This window comes from Eleutherodactylus coqui, unplaced genomic scaffold (genome assembly GCF_035609145.1).
Source record: "Eleutherodactylus coqui strain aEleCoq1 unplaced genomic scaffold, aEleCoq1.hap1 HAP1_SCAFFOLD_607, whole genome shotgun sequence".
Lineage (NCBI taxonomy): Eukaryota > Metazoa > Chordata > Amphibia > Anura > Eleutherodactylidae > Eleutherodactylus > Eleutherodactylus coqui.
The window spans coordinates 693-22,326 of record NW_027102509.1 but is presented as its reverse complement, the minus strand read 5'-3'; the positions used below and the strand labels follow the sequence as shown (position 1 = coordinate 22,326).

Here is a 21,634-nt window from a genome sequence, read left to right as displayed (position 1 = left end):
GGGGGCCCAGTTCCAGACTTTGTACTGGGGCCCCGCAGCTTCAAGTTACACCTCCGGATCAGGATAATGCTAGGCCATTCCAACCAGCCTGTGTGTGTGACCTGCAGTCGCTGGTAGTCGAAAAGCGGCCGGCCCCGGATGCGCGCTTCAGAGTGGACAGACAGCAGCGGACCCCCAATCACACAGGCCCAAGGCTTGCTATGTAGCACGGAATACCTCATTGGACTGCAGCACTCCACGCGGGCTGAGATACACGCTCCACGTGGGATGGGCAGTATTCGTCCATGAAGATCCAGGCCAACGTTTAGAGATGGAGCAACACTCGGGGAGCAAAGAACTCCAACGAACGGACGCCTACTTTACAAGGATGTATTGCTTTATTCAATGCATGGACACAGAAACAGTTCAACCGCTCGATTACAGACCGCAGTCAATACAGTAAAGAAAGAAATGTGTCTGTTTAATGTAAACTTGCATGGAGCTCGTTTGTCAGCCACTGACTGAATGCTGCTGCTGCATGTCTAAAACGTGGTCTGACGTTACACGCACCACCAGGGATAAGGCCTTGCCTATAAGCATTCCCCAGCTGGCAAAAACCGAACCTCCCTGCCTATTCCTCACCATGGAAGAACGGAACCTACCTTTTTTTTAAAAAAAGAAAGCCACAGCAGCAGCCAACTCGATTTTGGTAGGCCGCTGTCTCCCCCTTGTGTGCTGCATAAAAAATGCACTCCACTAAAAATAGCAATGATCCACGAAATAGAGCGTATGGAGAGAATGAGGCTTCCAGATGAGCCGTCAGGCTATGATAAATTGTATCACACCTGGGCGATATGGATAGATGCCCGGAGCTCACCCCTATTTACCAAGTGGTTACAGACAGGGACATGTGAGTAACACGTTTAAACCACAATCGTAAAGAGAAACAACAATTCCGGAGCCCGCCCCCCCCCCCTTTTTGTTTTATTTTTTCTTTCTCCCGTGTCATAGATACCTACCCCCCCCTTACCCTCCCCTCATTCCCCTGTTTGTAGACCTTATAAAATATCACAGACAAACATGATATAGTTCAACTCGAAATTGATTTATTAAGTTTCATTGTCAAAGTTAATTTTACATTGCTTTGAGATAAGGCAAAAGTTTCCCCCCCTCCATGAAACCAATAAAACCTATATTGAATAAAATAAAAATGATGCAGTTACCGGTAGTTCTGCAGCTTCTTGGTGGAAATAAAGACCATCTCCCGTCTCCCAGCTGCAGCAGAGACTGACTGAAATGGCTGCCAAGCCCGGTATTAATGCTTCTAAATTGATGACATCACAAAGGAGTGACATCGTCAGCCTTCCAAACACCTGGCTCAATTGCATACAGTATGTATGTATGTATGCATGTATGTGAGTGAGTCTATCTATCTATCTATCTATCTATCTATCTATCTTTATTAATTATGTAGAATATAGATATGGATTATTTCTAAATTACAGATTTTGTAGATATAGATTAAAGATAGATTTAAGATTGTGTGTGTGTGTGTGTGTGTGTGTGTGTGTGTGTGTGTGTGTGTGTGTATATATAATGTATATATGTAAAAAAAAATATAAAATCTGTAGTTATGTATGTATGTATGTATGGCGGGCGGGCAAAAAAGGCCTGCTGTATGTTTTTAAGTTCTTCGGATGACCATGCCGCTCTAATATTCTCCTTACTAGGGTCTACTAATGCTGGCCCAGGGGAAGGCAATAAAGCCCTATGGGGCCGAAGCCAATTTCCCTTATTTTAGGTTAAAAGTTTCCATCCGTCCCCACTGGAAATGCGGCCGGCCGAAGAGATCCCTCCAACCGACCGACCGACGCACCTTCAGAGACAAACTAGTGCTTGCTTCTAGTGTCATCGCCGGCTTAACCATCCTTTGTAGGGAGCTGACGAGTCCTGCAGTAGCAGCAGCAGCAGGCTCTGCAAGCCTAGGATGCGTGAGCACGGTGCAAGAGGAAGGACTGAGGGTGTGAGGCTGGGCGCGGTTGAGAAGGCGTGGGGCGGGGCTATGGAAAGTTTTAATAGCTCTCCCAGCTGCCTGGGTGCATTGTGGGTGCGCCCAGAGTGCTGGCTGAGCGTGTTGCCTCAAGCCTTGGAAGTGGAGTTGGGCGGGCCGGGCTACAGGTGAAACCCATTTCGGGTTATCGCTTCTCGGCCTTTTGGCTAAGATCAAGTGTAGTATCTGTTCTTATCAGTTTAATATCTGATACGTCCCCTATCTGGGGACCATATATTAAATGGATTTTTAGAACAGGGAGCTGGAAAAAGAGCTTGCTCTGTCCACTCCACGCATTGACCTGGTATTGCAGTACCTCCAGGACCGGTGCACCCCCTTTCCTACAGCAGTTTCCAAAAGCAGAAAAACAAAACCGACGAGCAAGAGGTGCAGCGCAGCTGTGGCGGCGGCTGCTGCTACCACCCAAGCACTTTGATTGACACTCAGCCCGTCTGCTCGCAACATTGTATCCACTGAGCAGCTGCGTCTGCCAGAGTGTGCACAGCACAGGTACAACTGGAAGCAAAACACACACACACACACACACCAGTTCATATGGCAGCCGCACTCTATAGTTCGTACCTACCGCTGCGCTAATAGCCAAGTTGGAAACATCGGGCAGGCACAGCGTATCCTGGCAGCCTGCGTCTGTATGCTCCACGTATTCGGGTCATGGGTGTATGTGCAGGGGGCCCGGAGCCCTAGGGGGCCCATAAAGTCTCTCTTCCCCACATTGTAAACCAATGCTATCAATGACGCTTTATAGTTTGGGGGCCCAGTTCCAGACTTTGTACTGGGGCCCCGCAGCTTCAAGTTACACCTCCGGATCAGGATAATGCTAGGCCATTCCAACCAGCCTGTGTGTGTGACCTGCAGTCGCTGGTAGTCGAAAAGCGGCCGGCCCCGGATGCGCGCTTCAGAGTGGACAGACAGCAGCGGACCCCCAATCACACAGGCCCAAGGCTTGCTATGTAGCACGGAATACCTCATTGGACTGCAGCACTCCACGCGGGCTGAGATACACGCTCCACGTGGGATGGGCAGTATTCGTCCATGAAGATCCAGGCCAACGTTTAGAGATGGAGCAACACTCGGGGAGCAAAGAACTCCAACGAACGGACGCCTACTTTACAAGGATGTATTGCTTTATTCAATGCATGGACACAGAAACAGTTCAACCGCTCGATTACAGACCGCAGTCAATACAGTAAAGAAAGAAATGTGTCTGTTTAATGTAAACTTGCATGGAGCTCGTTTGTCAGCCACTGACTGAATGCTGCTGCTGCATGTCTAAAACGTGGTCTGACGTTACACGCACCACCAGGGATAAGGCCTTGCCTATAAGCATTCCCCAGCTGGCAAAAACCGAACCTCCCTGCCTATTCCTCACCATGGAAGAACGGAACCTACCTTTTTTTTAAAAAAAGAAAGCCACAGCAGCAGCCAACTCGATTTTGGTAGGCCGCTGTCTCCCCCTTGTGTGCTGCATAAAAAATGCACTCCACTAAAAATAGCAATGATCCACGAAATAGAGCGTATGGAGAGAATGAGGCTTCCAGATGAGCCGTCAGGCTATGATAAATTGTATCACACCTGGGCGATATGGATAGATGCCCGGAGCTCACCCCTATTTACCAAGTGGTTACAGACAGGGACATGTGAGTAACACGTTTAAACCACAATCGTAAAGAGAAACAACAATTCCGGAGCCCGCCCCCCCCCCCTTTTTGTTTTATTTTTTCTTTCTCCCGTGTCATAGATACCTACCCCCCCCTTACCCTCCCCTCATTCCCCTGTTTGTAGACCTTATAAAATATCACAGACAAACATGATATAGTTCAACTCGAAATTGATTTATTAAGTTTCATTGTCAAAGTTAATTTTACATTGCTTTGAGATAAGGCAAAAGTTTCCCCCCCTCCATGAAACCAATAAAACCTATATTGAATAAAATAAAAATGATGCAGTTACCGGTAGTTCTGCAGCTTCTTGGTGGAAATAAAGACCATCTCCCGTCTCCCAGCTGCAGCAGAGACTGACTGAAATGGCTGCCAAGCCCGGTATTAATGCTTCTAAATTGATGACATCACAAAGGAGTGACATCGTCAGCCTTCCAAACACCTGGCTCAATTGCATACAGTATGTATGTATGTATGCATGTATGTGAGTGAGTCTATCTATCTATCTATCTATCTATCTATCTATCTATCTTTATTAATTATGTAGAATATAGATATGGATTATTTCTAAATTACAGATTTTGTAGATATAGATTAAAGATAGATTTAAGATTGTGTGTGTGTGTGTGTGTGTGTGTGTGTGTGTGTGTGTGTGTATATATAATGTATATATGTAAAAAAAAATATAAAATCTGTAGTTATGTATGTATGTATGTATGGCGGGCGGGCAAAAAAGGCCTGCTGTATGTTTTTAAGTTCTTCGGATGACCATGCCGCTCTAATATTCTCCTTACTAGGGTCTACTAATGCTGGCCCAGGGGAAGGCAATAAAGCCCTATGGGGCCGAAGCCAATTTCCCTTATTTTAGGTTAAAAGTTTCCATCCGTCCCCACTGGAAATGCGGCCGGCCGAAGAGATCCCTCCAACCGACCGACCGACGCACCTTCAGAGACAAACTAGTGCTTGCTTCTAGTGTCATCGCCGGCTTAACCATCCTTTGTAGGGAGCTGACGAGTCCTGCAGTAGCAGCAGCAGCAGGCTCTGCAAGCCTAGGATGCGTGAGCACGGTGCAAGAGGAAGGACTGAGGGTGTGAGGCTGGGCGCGGTTGAGAAGGCGTGGGGCGGGGCTATGGAAAGTTTTAATAGCTCTCCCAGCTGCCTGGGTGCATTGTGGGTGCGCCCAGAGTGCTGGCTGAGCGTGTTGCCTCAAGCCTTGGAAGTGGAGTTGGGCGGGCCGGGCTACAGGTGAAACCCATTTCGGGTTATCGCTTCTCGGCCTTTTGGCTAAGATCAAGTGTAGTATCTGTTCTTATCAGTTTAATATCTGATACGTCCCCTATCTGGGGACCATATATTAAATGGATTTTTAGAACAGGGAGCTGGAAAAAGAGCTTGCTCTGTCCACTCCACGCATTGACCTGGTATTGCAGTACCTCCAGGACCGGTGCACCCCCTTTCCTACAGCAGTTTCCAAAAGCAGAAAAACAAAACCGACGAGCAAGAGGTGCAGCGCAGCTGTGGCGGCGGCTGCTGCTACCACCCAAGCACTTTGATTGACACTCAGCCCGTCTGCTCGCAACATTGTATCCACTGAGCAGCTGCGTCTGCCAGAGTGTGCACAGCACAGGTACAACTGGAAGCAAAACACACACACACACACACACCAGTTCATATGGCAGCCGCACTCTATAGTTCGTACCTACCGCTGCGCTAATAGCCAAGTTGGAAACATCGGGCAGGCACAGCGTATCCTGGCAGCCTGCGTCTGTATGCTCCACGTATTCGGGTCATGGGTGTATGTGCAGGGGGCCCGGAGCCCTAGGGGGCCCATAAAGTCTCTCTTCCCCACATTGTAAACCAATGCTATCAATGACGCTTTATAGTTTGGGGGCCCAGTTCCAGACTTTGTACTGGGGCCCCGCAGCTTCAAGTTACACCTCCGGATCAGGATAATGCTAGGCCATTCCAACCAGCCTGTGTGTGTGACCTGCAGTCGCTGGTAGTCGAAAAGCGGCCGGCCCCGGATGCGCGCTTCAGAGTGGACAGACAGCAGCGGACCCCCAATCACACAGGCCCAAGGCTTGCTATGTAGCACGGAATACCTCATTGGACTGCAGCACTCCACGCGGGCTGAGATACACGCTCCACGTGGGATGGGCAGTATTCGTCCATGAAGATCCAGGCCAACGTTTAGAGATGGAGCAACACTCGGGGAGCAAAGAACTCCAACGAACGGACGCCTACTTTACAAGGATGTATTGCTTTATTCAATGCATGGACACAGAAACAGTTCAACCGCTCGATTACAGACCGCAGTCAATACAGTAAAGAAAGAAATGTGTCTGTTTAATGTAAACTTGCATGGAGCTCGTTTGTCAGCCACTGACTGAATGCTGCTGCTGCATGTCTAAAACGTGGTCTGACGTTACACGCACCACCAGGGATAAGGCCTTGCCTATAAGCATTCCCCAGCTGGCAAAAACCGAACCTCCCTGCCTATTCCTCACCATGGAAGAACGGAACCTACCTTTTTTTTAAAAAAAGAAAGCCACAGCAGCAGCCAACTCGATTTTGGTAGGCCGCTGTCTCCCCCTTGTGTGCTGCATAAAAAATGCACTCCACTAAAAATAGCAATGATCCACGAAATAGAGCGTATGGAGAGAATGAGGCTTCCAGATGAGCCGTCAGGCTATGATAAATTGTATCACACCTGGGCGATATGGATAGATGCCCGGAGCTCACCCCTATTTACCAAGTGGTTACAGACAGGGACATGTGAGTAACACGTTTAAACCACAATCGTAAAGAGAAACAACAATTCCGGAGCCCGCCCCCCCCCCCTTTTTGTTTTATTTTTTCTTTCTCCCGTGTCATAGATACCTACCCCCCCCTTACCCTCCCCTCATTCCCCTGTTTGTAGACCTTATAAAATATCACAGACAAACATGATATAGTTCAACTCGAAATTGATTTATTAAGTTTCATTGTCAAAGTTAATTTTACATTGCTTTGAGATAAGGCAAAAGTTTCCCCCCCTCCATGAAACCAATAAAACCTATATTGAATAAAATAAAAATGATGCAGTTACCGGTAGTTCTGCAGCTTCTTGGTGGAAATAAAGACCATCTCCCGTCTCCCAGCTGCAGCAGAGACTGACTGAAATGGCTGCCAAGCCCGGTATTAATGCTTCTAAATTGATGACATCACAAAGGAGTGACATTGTCAGCCTTCCAAACACCTGGCTCAATTGCATACAGTATGTATGTATGTATGCATGTATGTGAGTGAGTCTATCTATCTATCTATCTATCTATCTATCTATCTTTATTAATTATGTAGAATATAGATATGGATTATTTCTAAATTACAGATTTTGTAGATATAGATTAAAGATAGATTTAAGATTGTGTGTGTGTGTGTGTGTGTGTGTGTGTGTGTGTGTGTGTGTGTGTGTGTGTGTATATATAATGTATATATGTAAAAAAAAATATAAAATCTGTAGTTATGTATGTATGTATGTATGGCGGGCGGGCAAAAAAGGCCTGCTGTATGTTTTTAAGTTCTTCGGATGACCATGCCGCTCTAATATTCTCCTTACTAGGGTCTACTAATGCTGGCCCAGGGGAAGGCAATAAAGCCCTATGGGGCCGAAGCCAATTTCCCTTATTTTAGGTTAAAAGTTTCCATCCGTCCCCACTGGAAATGCGGCCGGCCGAAGAGATCCCTCCAACCGACCGACCGACGCACCTTCAGAGACAAACTAGTGCTTGCTTCTAGTGTCATCGCCGGCTTAACCATCCTTTGTAGGGAGCTGACGAGTCCTGCAGTAGCAGCAGCAGCAGGCTCTGCAAGCCTAGGATGCGTGAGCACGGTGCAAGAGGAAGGACTGAGGGTGTGAGGCTGGGCGCGGTTGAGAAGGCGTGGGGCGGGGCTATGGAAAGTTTTAATAGCTCTCCCAGCTGCCTGGGTGCATTGTGGGTGCGCCCAGAGTGCTGGCTGAGCGTGTTGCCTCAAGCCTTGGAAGTGGAGTTGGGCGGGCCGGGCTACAGGTGAAACCCATTTCGGGTTATCGCTTCTCGGCCTTTTGGCTAAGATCAAGTGTAGTATCTGTTCTTATCAGTTTAATATCTGATACGTCCCCTATCTGGGGACCATATATTAAATGGATTTTTAGAACAGGGAGCTGGAAAAAGAGCTTGCTCTGTCCACTCCACGCATTGACCTGGTATTGCAGTACCTCCAGGACCGGTGCACCCCCTTTCCTACAGCAGTTTCCAAAAGCAGAAAAACAAAACCGACGAGCAAGAGGTGCAGCGCAGCTGTGGCGGCGGCTGCTGCTACCACCCAAGCACTTTGATTGACACTCAGCCCGTCTGCTCGCAACATTGTATCCACTGAGCAGCTGCGTCTGCCAGAGTGTGCACAGCACAGGTACAACTGGAAGCAAAACACACACACACACACACACCAGTTCATATGGCAGCCGCACTCTATAGTTCGTACCTACCGCTGCGCTAATAGCCAAGTTGGAAACATCGGGCAGGCACAGCGTATCCTGGCAGCCTGCGTCTGTATGCTCCACGTATTCGGGTCATGGGTGTATGTGCAGGGGGCCCGGAGCCCTAGGGGGCCCATAAAGTCTCTCTTCCCCACATTGTAAACCAATGCTATCAATGACGCTTTATAGTTTGGGGGCCCAGTTCCAGACTTTGTACTGGGGCCCCGCAGCTTCAAGTTACACCTCCGGATCAGGATAATGCTAGGCCATTCCAACCAGCCTGTGTGTGTGACCTGCAGTCGCTGGTAGTCGAAAAGCGGCCGGCCCCGGATGCGCGCTTCAGAGTGGACAGACAGCAGCGGACCCCCAATCACACAGGCCCAAGGCTTGCTATGTAGCACGGAATACCTCATTGGACTGCAGCACTCCACGCGGGCTGAGATACACGCTCCACGTGGGATGGGCAGTATTCGTCCATGAAGATCCAGGCCAACGTTTAGAGATGGAGCAACACTCGGGGAGCAAAGAACTCCAACGAACGGACGCCTACTTTACAAGGATGTATTGCTTTATTCAATGCATGGACACAGAAACAGTTCAACCGCTCGATTACAGACCGCAGTCAATACAGTAAAGAAAGAAATGTGTCTGTTTAATGTAAACTTGCATGGAGCTCGTTTGTCAGCCACTGACTGAATGCTGCTGCTGCATGTCTAAAACGTGGTCTGACGTTACACGCACCACCAGGGATAAGGCCTTGCCTATAAGCATTCCCCAGCTGGCAAAAACCGAACCTCCCTGCCTATTCCTCACCATGGAAGAACGGAACCTACCTTTTTTTTAAAAAAAGAAAGCCACAGCAGCAGCCAACTCGATTTTGGTAGGCCGCTGTCTCCCCCTTGTGTGCTGCATAAAAAATGCACTCCACTAAAAATAGCAATGATCCACGAAATAGAGCGTATGGAGAGAATGAGGCTTCCAGATGAGCCGTCAGGCTATGATAAATTGTATCACACCTGGGCGATATGGATAGATGCCCGGAGCTCACCCCTATTTACCAAGTGGTTACAGACAGGGACATGTGAGTAACACGTTTAAACCACAATCGTAAAGAGAAACAACAATTCCGGAGCCCGCCCCCCCCCCCTTTTTGTTTTATTTTTTCTTTCTCCCGTGTCATAGATACCTACCCCCCCCTTACCCTCCCCTCATTCCCCTGTTTGTAGACCTTATAAAATATCACAGACAAACATGATATAGTTCAACTCGAAATTGATTTATTAAGTTTCATTGTCAAAGTTAATTTTACATTGCTTTGAGATAAGGCAAAAGTTTCCCCCCCTCCATGAAACCAATAAAACCTATATTGAATAAAATAAAAATGATGCAGTTACCGGTAGTTCTGCAGCTTCTTGGTGGAAATAAAGACCATCTCCCGTCTCCCAGCTGCAGCAGAGACTGACTGAAATGGCTGCCAAGCCCGGTATTAATGCTTCTAAATTGATGACATCACAAAGGAGTGACATCGTCAGCCTTCCAAACACCTGGCTCAATTGCATACAGTATGTATGTATGTATGCATGTATGTGAGTGAGTCTATCTATCTATCTATCTATCTATCTATCTATCTATCTATCTTTATTAATTATGTAGAATATAGATATGGATTATTTCTAAATTACAGATTTTGTAGATATAGATTAAAGATAGATTTAAGATTGTGTGTGTGTGTGTGTGTGTGTGTGTGTGTGTGTGTGTGTGTGTGTGTATATATAATGTATATATGTAAAAAAAAATATAAAATCTGTAGTTATGTATGTATGTATGTATGGCGGGCGGGCAAAAAAGGCCTGCTGTATGTTTTTAAGTTCTTCGGATGACCATGCCGCTCTAATATTCTCCTTACTAGGGTCTACTAATGCTGGCCCAGGGGAAGGCAATAAAGCCCTATGGGGCCGAAGCCAATTTCCCTTATTTTAGGTTAAAAGTTTCCATCCGTCCCCACTGGAAATGCGGCCGGCCGAAGAGATCCCTCCAACCGACCGACCGACGCACCTTCAGAGACAAACTAGTGCTTGCTTCTAGTGTCATCGCCGGCTTAACCATCCTTTGTAGGGAGCTGACGAGTCCTGCAGTAGCAGCAGCAGCAGGCTCTGCAAGCCTAGGATGCGTGAGCACGGTGCAAGAGGAAGGACTGAGGGTGTGAGGCTGGGCGCGGTTGAGAAGGCGTGGGGCGGGGCTATGGAAAGTTTTAATAGCTCTCCCAGCTGCCTGGGTGCATTGTGGGTGCGCCCAGAGTGCTGGCTGAGCGTGTTGCCTCAAGCCTTGGAAGTGGAGTTGGGCGGGCCGGGCTACAGGTGAAACCCATTTCGGGTTATCGCTTCTCGGCCTTTTGGCTAAGATCAAGTGTAGTATCTGTTCTTATCAGTTTAATATCTGATACGTCCCCTATCTGGGGACCATATATTAAATGGATTTTTAGAACAGGGAGCTGGAAAAAGAGCTTGCTCTGTCCACTCCACGCATTGACCTGGTATTGCAGTACCTCCAGGACCGGTGCACCCCCTTTCCTACAGCAGTTTCCAAAAGCAGAAAAACAAAACCGACGAGCAAGAGGTGCAGCGCAGCTGTGGCGGCGGCTGCTGCTACCACCCAAGCACTTTGATTGACACTCAGCCCGTCTGCTCGCAACATTGTATCCACTGAGCAGCTGCGTCTGCCAGAGTGTGCACAGCACAGGTACAACTGGAAGCAAAACACACACACACACACACACCAGTTCATATGGCAGCCGCACTCTATAGTTCGTACCTACCGCTGCGCTAATAGCCAAGTTGGAAACATCGGGCAGGCACAGCGTATCCTGGCAGCCTGCGTCTGTATGCTCCACGTATTCGGGTCATGGGTGTATGTGCAGGGGGCCCGGAGCCCTAGGGGGCCCATAAAGTCTCTCTTCCCCACATTGTAAACCAATGCTATCAATGACGCTTTATAGTTTGGGGGCCCAGTTCCAGACTTTGTACTGGGGCCCCGCAGCTTCAAGTTACACCTCCGGATCAGGATAATGCTAGGCCATTCCAACCAGCCTGTGTGTGTGACCTGCAGTCGCTGGTAGTCGAAAAGCGGCCGGCCCCGGATGCGCGCTTCAGAGTGGACAGACAGCAGCGGACCCCCAATCACACAGGCCCAAGGCTTGCTATGTAGCACGGAATACCTCATTGGACTGCAGCACTCCACGCGGGCTGAGATACACGCTCCACGTGGGATGGGCAGTATTCGTCCATGAAGATCCAGGCCAACGTTTAGAGATGGAGCAACACTCGGGGAGCAAAGAACTCCAACGAACGGACGCCTACTTTACAAGGATGTATTGCTTTATTCAATGCATGGACACAGAAACAGTTCAACCGCTCGATTACAGACCGCAGTCAATACAGTAAAGAAAGAAATGTGTCTGTTTAATGTAAACTTGCATGGAGCTCGTTTGTCAGCCACTGACTGAATGCTGCTGCTGCATGTCTAAAACGTGGTCTGACGTTACACGCACCACCAGGGATAAGGCCTTGCCTATAAGCATTCCCCAGCTGGCAAAAACCGAACCTCCCTGCCTATTCCTCACCATGGAAGAACGGAACCTACCTTTTTTTTAAAAAAAGAAAGCCACAGCAGCAGCCAACTCGATTTTGGTAGGCCGCTGTCTCCCCCTTGTGTGCTGCATAAAAAATGCACTCCACTAAAAATAGCAATGATCCACGAAATAGAGCGTATGGAGAGAATGAGGCTTCCAGATGAGCCGTCAGGCTATGATAAATTGTATCACACCTGGGCGATATGGATAGATGCCCGGAGCTCACCCCTATTTACCAAGTGGTTACAGACAGGGACATGTGAGTAACACGTTTAAACCACAATCGTAAAGAGAAACAACAATTCCGGAGCCCGCCCCCCCCCCCTTTTTGTTTTATTTTTTCTTTCTCCCGTGTCATAGATACCTACCCCCCCCTTACCCTCCCCTCATTCCCCTGTTTGTAGACCTTATAAAATATCACAGACAAACATGATATAGTTCAACTCGAAATTGATTTATTAAGTTTCATTGTCAAAGTTAATTTTACATTGCTTTGAGATAAGGCAAAAGTTTCCCCCCCTCCATGAAACCAATAAAACCTATATTGAATAAAATAAAAATGATGCAGTTACCGGTAGTTCTGCAGCTTCTTGGTGGAAATAAAGACCATCTCCCGTCTCCCAGCTGCAGCAGAGACTGACTGAAATGGCTGCCAAGCCCGGTATTAATGCTTCTAAATTGATGACATCACAAAGGAGTGACATCGTCAGCCTTCCAAACACCTGGCTCAATTGCATACAGTATGTATGTATGTATGCATGTATGTGAGTGAGTCTATCTATCTATCTATCTATCTATCTATCTTTATTAATTATGTAGAATATAGATATGGATTATTTCTAAATTACAGATTTTGTAGATATAGATTAAAGATAGATTTAAGATTGTGTGTGTGTGTGTGTGTGTGTGTGTGTGTGTGTGTGTGTGTGTGTGTATATATAATGTATATATGTAAAAAAAAATATAAAATCTGTAGTTATGTATGTATGTATGTATGGCGGGCGGGCAAAAAAGGCCTGCTGTATGTTTTTAAGTTCTTCGGATGACCATGCCGCTCTAATATTCTCCTTACTAGGGTCTACTAATGCTGGCCCAGGGGAAGGCAATAAAGCCCTATGGGGCCGAAGCCAATTTCCCTTATTTTAGGTTAAAAGTTTCCATCCGTCCCCACTGGAAATGCGGCCGGCCGAAGAGATCCCTCCAACCGACCGACCGACGCACCTTCAGAGACAAACTAGTGCTTGCTTCTAGTGTCATCGCCGGCTTAACCATCCTTTGTAGGGAGCTGACGAGTCCTGCAGTAGCAGCAGCAGCAGGCTCTGCAAGCCTAGGATGCGTGAGCACGGTGCAAGAGGAAGGACTGAGGGTGTGAGGCTGGGCGCGGTTGAGAAGGCGTGGGGCGGGGCTATGGAAAGTTTTAATAGCTCTCCCAGCTGCCTGGGTGCATTGTGGGTGCGCCCAGAGTGCTGGCTGAGCGTGTTGCCTCAAGCCTTGGAAGTGGAGTTGGGCGGGCCGGGCTACAGGTGAAACCCATTTCGGGTTATCGCTTCTCGGCCTTTTGGCTAAGATCTACGTGGTCTGGTCAGAGGTTTCTGAGCCTGTCGTACCCTCGGCCTTGGGGCATCGGTGCTTCGTGCATCTTAAGCCCTTCGCTGCTATTGGGGGCGGACTTGCGAAGATACTTGGGAAGGCGATCGCTCTATTCCTTTGAAGATGTCGGAGAACGTGGCGGCTACCATCCGTTATGCGGAATCCGGTGATCTACGTCTGAAGAATTCTTTCAAGATTGAAATTGCTGATGAAGTGCGGGATAAGGTCTCCCTAAGTTTCTTCGTACGGAGGATCCTGCTGGAAACGTTGAAGATCAAGAGGGAGGATATTCTGGCCCTGCAAGACTCGCCTGGACGGTTTATTCTTACCCTGGAGTCTGAAGCAGCTTGCCAGAACTGCTTTCGTCAGATTAATGCGAACCTGCACGAGGAGAACCTAAAAGGACTATCTTTTGTGGTGCTTTATTCTGGAGGTGAGAAGCCTCTGGTAGTCCATATGAGCAACCCATATGTGGACTTTGATGATATCACCCGCTTTCTGTGGACCTACTGCTCTGAGGTACGTTTCTCTCATAAGGTGCTGAATTCAGAGCAGTTATGGACTGGCAAATATAAGTTTTTTGTCAAATTCCAGCAGAGCCCGGAGGGAATCGAGGGTTTGAGGCACCCCCCATCAAGCTTTATGATTGGAAGGGATCGGGGTCGTCTCTTTTACCCTGGAATGCCTTTATTCTGCAGAAAGTGTATGGAGTTCGGGCATGTGTATGAAACCTGCAAGGAGGAGGTAGCGGTTTGTAAGAAATGCTACAGGAAAGGGCATGCTACCATGAGCTGTAAGAACACAATCGTCTGTAACATTTGCAAAGTGTCTGGGCATACTTTTAAAGACTGTCCATTGAAAAAAAGCAGCCGATCGTATGCGGATGTGCTCAAAAAACACCCTGTGTTGGAGGGCACATCTAAAGCGCAAGCATCACCAGCTAGCGTTGTCCCTGAAGAACAGCCTGTAAAGGACCTAACTGATGATACCAAAATTCCTGTTGACTGGTCCAAGGTGTCCGATGATCCAGAGGGGGATGCGCCAGGGGCAGGGGGGTCTGAGGTTGAAGCCGCTGAAAGCCCCTCTGCTGCTGCCGAGGGCCCCAACACCGAAGATACAGAGGGCGAGATGGAGTGGGAGGTACAGCGGAAAAGGAAAAAGGCGGCTGACAAAAGACAAGACACTGCAAAGAAGGTGCTGGTAAAATCCAGCTCTTTACAACCGGGGGAAACATCCACTGAGACTTCAGACACCCGCCTCTATAAACCGGTTCCTTCCAGGCTGCAACTACCTGAGCCCCCTGCGGAACCACCCCCTTCTGACCCAACTAACATCAGGTTTTCCGATTCGTCAGAGAACGTCTCGAGCCCTGGAACAGCTGGGATTATGACGGACTCGGACAGCAGTAGTGCCTGACCTCCTAAATGGCCCGCAACATTGGAATCGCCTCACTAAATGTGAGAAGCCTGAGGAGTCCTACAAGAAGGGCTGCCTTGTTTTCTTTTTTGTCCACCATGAACTGTGATATTATATGCCTACAAGAGTGTGGGATTGACTACAGCCCAAACTATGCGGATTTGAGAGAAAGCTGGACTTTGGGACCATCCATATGGTCTGGAGACAATGAGAACAGAGCGACAGGCATCGGAGTTCTGTTTAAGTCCCATGAATTTAAAGTCCATTCCTTTTTACAGGTCGTTCCTGGAAGAGCCCTTCTCCTAAATGTAAGCTTCCGGGGAGTAGAGTTCAGGCTGCTATCTATCTATGCCTCACCATTGAAGGAGGAGCGATCCCAGCTATTTGAGGATCTACAGTATTACCTGCCAGGCTCTTTGCCTTTGATAATCTGTGGCGATTTTAATTGTGTCCTGCCTGGGGAGAAGAGGTGGGGTGCTGAGGCGCCCAGAAAAGACAAGACAGAGAAACAACTTAAGGACCTGTTGGATGACTTCAGACTTAAAGACATTTGGAGAGTACTGCACAAGAGCGATCCAGGATATACCTGGGAGAGCGTGACTTCGAAATCTCGCATCGACTTAATCTGTGGGACAGAACAAGTTATCGCCAGGTCAATGGACTTGGTCTCCAACATATTCTCAGATCACAAGTTAGTACTTGCGCAACTAGAACTGCCTGGCCTCTGTAGAGACAGAGGTGTGTGGAGACTGAACACACAACTGCTAGAAGACCGCAGCATCAGAGAGGAGTTTATTGCTTTCTACAAGAAGCTGAAGAACAGGCAAGACCGCTACACCTCCCTGCTGGACTGGTGGGAGCAAAGCAAAAAGGAGATTAAGCAGTTTTTTGTAAAAGCCAGTATCACCAGGGCAAGAGAGAAAATCAGCTGGCATAGAAGGCTCTGCACCAAGCTGCAGACCTGCTACAAATTGAAGGCCAATGGAGTGGATATGGAAGATATTATTGCCAACACAAAGAGAGAGATTACTAAAGAAATTCACTCCAGAGGTAAAGAACTGATCTATAACTCTAAAGTTAAAACTATGGAGAGCGACGAGAAATGTTCTAGATTTTTTTTCAAGAAAGTTGTTTCCACCAAAGAAATGATTACCGAACTAGAAGGTGAGACATCGTCAGGAGGCATGCTCACCAAAGCAAAAGAGTTTTATCAAGAGCTTTTTGATGAAAAACGCATAGACTGGTCTTTCACTGAGGATGCCCTGGGTGCCTTGCAGGGCAAATTAGAGAAAGAAGACCAAGAGACACTTTGCACAGAAGTCACTTTGCCAGAGTTAGATGCTGCTATTAAGAGTCTCTCGTATGGGAAAACCCCTGGTATTGACGGTTTACCGGTTGAATTTTACAGAACATTTTGGGACTTTTTTAGCGTTGATCTGCATGCAGTTTTTAAAGAAGCCTTTAAACGTGAGGTGTTGCCCCTGTCTTGGAGGAGTGGAGTTGTTTCTATTTTGTTCAAGAAGGGAGACCGAACCCGTTTGGAGAATTGGAGACCCATCACACTGCTGAATGTGGACTATAAGCTAATGTCTAAAGTTTTAGTAAACCGTTTTAAAGGGGTTTTAAATAAAGTCATTAATGCGGACCAAGTGTGCGGAGTACCAGGAAGAGGAATACATGAGCACCTGAATCTCATCCGAGACATCATCTGGTACCAACAAGACAGGAAGCAAAGTGTAGCCTTTTTGTCGCTTGATTTCCAGAAGGCTTTTGACCGTGTCTCACATAGATTTTTATGGGCGGTTTTAAGAGCAATGCGTTTTCCTGAAAGTTTTATCAAACAGATTGCACTCTTATATAAGGACTCTTTTAGCAAAATTTTAATAAATGGCTCATTAACAGAAGAGATCCAGCTGCGTTCAGGGGTCAAGCAAGGCTGCCCCTTGTCACCGATTTTATTCATCTGTGCAATAGAACCCTTATTATCGATGATCCGGAGGGATAAAGTGATTAAAGGTGTGCCAATCCCTGGCGGCCAGGGGAAAGAAGTCAAAGTCCTAGGATACATGGATGACATCTCTATTTGTTGTACCACACCAGCGGCTTTGAGGCGAGCCATAAGAATAACTGAGTTTTTTTGTGAAGCCTCAGCTTTCAAGTTGAATGTAAATAAGAGCAGCTGCTTCACCATTGGAGACTGGTCGGATGTGGTCATCCCTAACCTGAAGATGCAGTCAGATGGAATCACGATCTTAGGTGTAGTATTTGACAAACAAAACGAAGGAGTCCAAAGCTGGGAAGCTGTCAGAGAGAAGATACAGAAAAAGATCGACTTCTGGAAGCTCAGGAAGCTGACCCTAGAAGGGAAAGTATTAATTATTAAGGCCCTCCTGCTCCCCATCATGCTGTACCTGAGTATTGTTTTCCCTCCAAATGATGTCACCACAAAGAAGCTGCAGAGAATGCTATTCCAGTTTGTGTGGGGCTCAAAGTTTGAGAAGCTCAGTAGGCAAACTATGTACAAGTCGCATGGCCTCGGAGGTAAGAACGTTCCAGAGATTAAGTTATTTTTGCACTCAAAATTTTTTAGCCTCTGTTTTAAAACCATGTCCTTAGATAACACCTGGTCCTACTTTTTAAGGTACGCGGCCGGACATGTTTTTAGGAAGCGGAAATGGGTGTCATTTCCACTGACCTCTCCGGTTTTAATATTCTCGCCTAAACAGTATGTCATCTTAGAGAGGATAATAAGACTGTACTGCCTGGATTCTCTCCGCTCAGAGATTTTAAAAGACGCAAGAAAGTTGGTTTTAGAAGTCAAAAGGCGAGAGATAATGACACCTGTTTTAAGTTTTTCTTACAGCAGATGCGCTTCCATCTGGAGGAGAGTGCACGCACCTTATCTAACCAACGAGCACAAAGATATCGCCTGGATGACGGTCCACGAGTGTCTGCCGACAAGGGACTTCCAGCACAGAAGGAGGCTAAGTAACATAGCGGTATGTCCCCGACAACGATGTGGCGATGATGAGACTGTCTTGCACATAATGTGGAACTGTTTTTTTGCACAGGAGGTCTGGAGGGAGTGTTGCCAGTTTTTAAAGTTTTTAGCTGGCATTGATTTTTTGAGCCACGAAGTTATTTTTTACGGTGTATTTTCAAATATGACACCAGAAAAAGAAAGAGTCCTGTGGTGCACTTTAAGCTGCATAAAAAACGCGCTATGGAAAACGAGGAACATTTTATTATTTAAAAGAGACTGCATAAATGTAAGAGACTGTTTGAAACTAGCAAAAAGTGAACTTTATATGTATTACCTGCTGGACAAGAAGAATTTGGGGAGAAGAAAAGCCCTCAGCTTGTGGAACATTCACCTATGGAATATGTTGTTTTGAATGATTGTCCATTTTTTTCTGACCTTACTTATTGCAATTATTGATTTTTGTTGTTAATGATTTGATACGTAATAAATATATAAATGTAAAAAAAAATCTGTTCTTATCAGTTTAATATCTGATACGTCCCCTATCTGGGGACCATATATTAAATGGATTTTTAGAACAGGGAGCTGGAAAAAGAGCTTGCTCTGTCCACTCCACGCATTGACCTGGTATTGCAGTACCTCCAGGACCGGTGCACCCCCTTTCCTACAGCAGTTTCCAAAAGCAGAAAAACAAAACCGACGAGCAAGAGGTGCAGCGCAGCTGTGGCGGCGGCTGCTGCTACCACCCAAGCACTTTGATTGACACTCAGCCCGTCTGCTCGCAACATTGTATCCACTGAGCAGCTGCGTCTGCCAGAGTGTGCACAGCACAGGTACAACTGGAAGCAAAACACACACACACACACACACCAGTTCATATGGCAGCCGCACTCTATAGTTCGTACCTACCGCTGCGCTAATAGCCAAGTTGGAAACATCGGGCAGGCACAGCGTATCCTGGCAGCCTGCGTCTGTATGCTCCACGTATTCGGGTCATGGGTGTATGTGCAGGGGGCCCGGAGCCCTAGGGGGCCCATAAAGTCTCTCTTCCCCACATTGTAAACCAATGCTATCAATGACGCTTTATAGTTTGGGGGCCCAGTTCCAGACTTTGTACTGGGGCCCCGCAGCTTCAAGTTACACCTCCGGATCAGGATAATGCTAGGCCATTCCAACCAGCCTGTGTGTGTGACCTGCAGTCGCTGGTAGTCGAAAAGCGGCCGGCCCCGGATGCGCGCTTCAGAGTGGACAGACAGCAGCGGACCCCCAATCACACAGGCCCAAGGCTTGCTATGTAGCACGGAATACCTCATTGGACTGCAGCACTCCACGCGGGCTGAGATACACGCTCCACGTGGGATGGGCAGTATTCGTCCATGAAGATCCAGGCCAACGTTTAGAGATGGAGCAACACTCGGGGAGCAAAGAACTCCAACGAACGGACGCCTACTTTACAAGGATGTATTGCTTTATTCAATGCATGGACACAGAAACAGTTCAACCGCTCGATTACAGACCGCAGTCAATACAGTAAAGAAAGAAATGTGTCTGTTTAATGTAAACTTGCATGGAGCTCGTTTGTCAGCCACTGACTGAATGCTGCTGCTGCATGTCTAAAACGTGGTCTGACGTTACACGCACCACCAGGGATAAGGCCTTGCCTATAAGCATTCCCCAGCTGGCAAAAACCGAACCTCCCTGCCTATTCCTCACCATGGAAGAACGGAACCTACCTTTTTTTTAAAAAAAGAAAGCCACAGCAGCAGCCAACTCGATTTTGGTAGGCCGCTGTCTCCCCCTTGTGTGCTGCATAAAAAATGCACTCCACTAAAAATAGCAATGATCCACGAAATAGAGCGTATGGAGAGAATGAGGCTTCCAGATGAGCCGTCAGGCTATGATAAATTGTATCACACCTGGGCGATATGGATAGATGCCCGGAGCTCACCCCTATTTACCAAGTGGTTACAGACAGGGACATGTGAGTAACACGTTTAAACCACAATCGTAAAGAGAAACAACAATTCCGGAGCCCGCCCCCCCCCCCCTTTTTGTTTTATTTTTTCTTTCTCCCGTGTCATAGATACCTACCCCCCCCTTACCCTCCCCTCATTCCCCTGTTTGTAGACCTTATAAAATATCACAGACAAACATGATATAGTTCAACTCGAAATTGATTTATTAAGTTTCATTGTCAAAGTTAATTTTACATTGCTTTGAGATAAGGCAAAAGTTTCCCCCCCTCCATGAAACCAATAAAACCTATATTGAATAAAATAAAAATGATGCAGTTACCGGTAGTTCTGCAGCTTCTTGGTGGAAATAAAGACCATCTCCCGTCTCCCAGCTGCAGCAGAGACTGACTGAAATGGCTGCCAAGCCCGGTATTAATGCTTCTAAATTGATGACATCACAAAGGAGTGACATCGTCAGCCTTCCAAACACCTGGCTCAATTGCATACAGTATGTATGTATGTATGCATGTATGTGAGTGAGTCTATCTATCTATCTATCTATCTATCTATCTATCTATCTATCTATCTATTAATTATGTAGAATATAGATATGGATTATTTCTAAATTACAGATTTTGTAGATATAGATTAAAGATAGATTTAAGATTGTGTGTGTGTGTGTGTGTGTGTGTGTGTGTGTGTGTGTGTGTGTGTGTGTGTGTGTGTATATATAATGTATATATGTAAAAAAAAATATAAAATCTGTAGTTATGTATGTATGTATGTATGGCGGGCGGGCAAAAAAGGCCTGCTGTATGTTTTTAAGTTCTTCGGATGACCATGCCGCTCTAATATTCTCCTTACTAGGGTCTACTAATGCTGGCCCAGGGGAAGGCAATAAAGCCCTATGGGGCCGAAGCCAATTTCCCTTATTTTAGGTTAAAAGTTTCCATCCGTCCCCACTGGAAATGCGGCCGGCCGAAGAGATCCCTCCAACCGACCGACCGACGCACCTTCAGAGACAAACTAGTGCTTGCTTCTAGTGTCATCGCCGGCTTAACCATCCTTTGTAGGGAGCTGACGAGTCCTGCAGTAGCAGCAGCAGCAGGCTCTGCAAGCCTAGGATGCGTGAGCACGGTGCAAGAGGAAGGACTGAGGGTGTGAGGCTGGGCGCGGTTGAGAAGGCGTGGGGCGGGGCTATGGAAAGTTTTAATAGCTCTCCCAGCTGCCTGGGTGCATTGTGGGTGCGCCCAGAGTGCTGGCTGAGCGTGTTGCCTCAAGCCTTGGAAGTGGAGTTGGGCGGGCCGGGCTACAGGTGAAACCCATTTCGGGTTATCGCTTCTCGGCCTTTTGGCTAAGATCAAGTGTAGTATCTGTTCTTATCAGTTTAATATCTGATACGTCCCCTATCTGGGGACCATATATTAAATGGATTTTTAGAACAGGGAGCTGGAAAAAGAGCTTGCTCTGTCCACTCCACGCATTGACCTGGTATTGCAGTACCTCCAGGACCGGTGCACCCCCTTTCCTACAGCAGTTTCCAAAAGCAGAAAAACAAAACCGACGAGCAAGAGGTGCAGCGCAGCTGTGGCGGCGGCTGCTGCTACCACCCAAGCACTTTGATTGACACTCAGCCCGTCTGCTCGCAACATTGTATCCACTGAGCAGCTGCGTCTGCCAGAGTGTGCACAGCACAGGTACAACTGGAAGCAAAACACACACACACACACACACCAGTTCATATGGCAGCCGCACTCTATAGTTCGTACCTACCGCTGCGCTAATAGCCAAGTTGGAAACATCGGGCAGGCACAGCGTATCCTGGCAGCCTGCGTCTGTATGCTCCACGTATTCGG

At 47.3% G+C, this 21,634-nt stretch overlaps 5 non-coding genes and 1 pseudogene across 5 annotated transcripts; all 6 read left to right on the top strand.

The window, feature by feature from the left end:
• Positions 1-2,176: 2,176 nt before the first annotated feature.
• LOC136604207 (U2 spliceosomal RNA) lies at positions 2,177-2,367 on the top strand. Its single transcript, XR_010789746.1, has one exon. It is a non-coding gene; the product is annotated as a U2 spliceosomal RNA (small nuclear RNA).
• A 2,605-nt stretch (positions 2,368-4,972) lies between these two features.
• LOC136604206 (U2 spliceosomal RNA) lies at positions 4,973-5,163 on the top strand. Its single transcript, XR_010789745.1, has one exon. It is a non-coding gene; the product is annotated as a U2 spliceosomal RNA (small nuclear RNA).
• Positions 5,164-7,776: 2,613 nt separating this feature from the next.
• On the top strand, positions 7,777-7,967 carry LOC136604205 (U2 spliceosomal RNA). Its single transcript, XR_010789744.1, has one exon. It is a non-coding gene; the product is annotated as a U2 spliceosomal RNA (small nuclear RNA).
• Positions 7,968-10,582: 2,615 nt separating this feature from the next.
• On the top strand, positions 10,583-10,773 carry LOC136604202 (U2 spliceosomal RNA). The gene has a single exon (XR_010789743.1). It is a non-coding gene; the product is annotated as a U2 spliceosomal RNA (small nuclear RNA).
• Positions 10,774-18,274: 7,501 nt separating this feature from the next.
• On the top strand, positions 18,275-18,484 carry LOC136604203 (U2 spliceosomal RNA; annotated as a pseudogene).
• Positions 18,485-21,112: 2,628 nt separating this feature from the next.
• On the top strand, positions 21,113-21,303 carry LOC136604190 (U2 spliceosomal RNA). Its single transcript, XR_010789732.1, has one exon. It is a non-coding gene; the product is annotated as a U2 spliceosomal RNA (small nuclear RNA).
• Positions 21,304-21,634: the final 331 nt, after the last annotated feature.